This window comes from Protopterus annectens, chromosome 7.part0 (assembly GCF_019279795.1).
Source record: "Protopterus annectens isolate FY-2018-M chromosome 7.part0, PAN1.0, whole genome shotgun sequence".
In the NCBI taxonomy this organism is placed as follows: Eukaryota; Metazoa; Chordata; order Ceratodontiformes; family Protopteridae; genus Protopterus; species Protopterus annectens.
The window spans coordinates 1,659,891,974-1,659,894,045 of NC_056739.1; the positions used below are offsets into that span (position 1 = coordinate 1,659,891,974).

Sequence of the window (2,072 nt, forward strand, 5' to 3'; positions counted from 1 at the left end):
TCCTAGAAACTGAATCTCCTCGCTCCATTGCCTGACCCTCTCTCTCCAACTGCCCTAATGGAGGCCATTGGGACTGATCTTGTGACTCCTAGATGGAAAGGACGACCGAGAAGTGGGGGTGCCATCTTTCCTGTTCACCTTCCTACAGCGGGAGGGGGTCTCATCTGCATGGTGGGAGGCACGGCTGTTCCAGGCACTACTCCGCTGCCCCAAGGGGACAGCCATGGATGGGGTGTCCTGGCAGCGGTTAAGGCTGAGTGTGCCCTGGTGGTGAAGGACACCCCATGGGGGAGGGGGAATAGGTGACATCCTAGCAGAGGACATTATACTTTCACCTCCTGACATGTGGGGCCACAAGTGGGGACATACATCAATGTCCACTCCCTTCAGTGGTAGCCATGGGTATTGGAAGAGGATGCCCCATTCCCTGCAGGTCATCTGTTCAAAGACCTACAGGATCAGCCATGTGCCAGCCACCACTGGACTCCCTGCTGCCCCACAGCCTGGGGCCAGTAACCCCAATCTGGGCACCCACAATGAGGGCCATGAAACCTCACCAGCTAATATCTTGGTGCAACATCATGTCAGCAGCAGTGTCGATAGCAACTGAGTAAGACTGGTACAACTCTTAGTGGTGGATTACTTGGCTTGTGTGTTGATGAAAAGCACAGCTAGCTGTGAGAACTAATATGAATTGTGGGACACACTGATCATCAACACTTCAAACACACTTTGCGGCCCCAGGTTACTCCTGGGGTTGTGCCTGTCTGAGGGTCGTTGTGCCTTCCATTGTCTCCAGGTGTGTCCTACCTCCCAGCATGGCTGGGGCATCAAGGGAGCCTAAAGCAGGCTCCCTATCACCTCCAGGTTGAGACATGGATAGAGGAGATTGCCTAAGCCACCCCTAGACAAGATGTTCAACAGTGCTGTGGACTGGAGGGTGAAGACATGTGTCCAGCCCACCCTGGAGGTTGTTGGTGGCACCACCACTAGGCTTCCCTCACAGGGGTGCAGCCTAATGTGCATCCACCTGGTTCCTGCACACTGGGGCAGCAGAAGGGCTTATAGTCCAGTGATAGGGGAGTGGGTGCAGGTCAGGTGAGGGGCTGTCCATCCCCACAACTCCTGCCACACACCCTCTGTGACCATGCTCGGAATGCAACCTCAGATCAGATGTGGCAACCCACCGAATTTAAGGATATTATGAAGCAGAAGAAAAGAAACTAACTAGGATTCTCTTAATGACAGCGAGTGAAGAGGGAACAGCCCAGTGCCGAATCCATACCAGGGTGATGGAAGTCCATATCTCCAGTGCTGTTCATGGGCCCCAAGTCCTTGTGATCAAGGCGCAGGCCACAGATGGTGTATGGCCAGTGGTGGCCCCCAGTACTCTGGGATCAAGTCTTCCCCAAGTGAGGTTGTTTGTGAATGCAGCCCAAAGCAGGTGGTGAAGTCCATCTAAGGCTAAACAGTGGCACAAGACTGATAGCAGACAAGTACTGTAAGAGAAAGTTGAAAAGAACTTTGAAGAGAGAGTTCAAGAGGGTGTGAAACCATTCAGAGGTAAACTTGTGGGGTCTGTGTGATCCACCTGGAGGATTCAACTCAGAGGCCATGTCAATTGCCTGGGAGAGACAGATCTCCTACGTGACGGTAGGGGACTGGCCCTGTGCATGCTGGCTGCTGTCATGTGCATTCGTTCTCTGTCGGTTGGCTGTTTCCAGCTCTGGGTCAGCCAGGAATGCCACATAGAAGATGGCTCCCCATCCCAGGTGGGAGAGTTACACCCCGCAGCATCAGCTCTCACCATGCCCCTGGGTTATGGGAGAGATCTAATTTTAAATACTGTAATTTCAGAATCCTGAAGACCAAAACACCAAGACCAGAATGTCAAAATCTTAAAATACTGATAGGTTAAGACATCGACACCCAAAATACTGAATTCAAACATGCAGACCTTATATACAACTCCTTACACCAAAGCAGCACTATACAAAAAAAAAAACAGTACTGTATACGTCTGAAAACAAACAAGAACTCCTTGTAAAAAATTAAATATGTACTTACTACCT

At 51.2% G+C, this 2,072-nt stretch overlaps 1 pseudogene; it reads left to right on the plus strand.

The window, feature by feature from the left end:
- The first annotated feature begins 623 nt into the window (after nucleotides 1-623).
- On the plus strand, nucleotides 624-777 carry LOC122807389 (annotated as a pseudogene).
- Nucleotides 778-2,072: the final 1,295 nt, after the last annotated feature.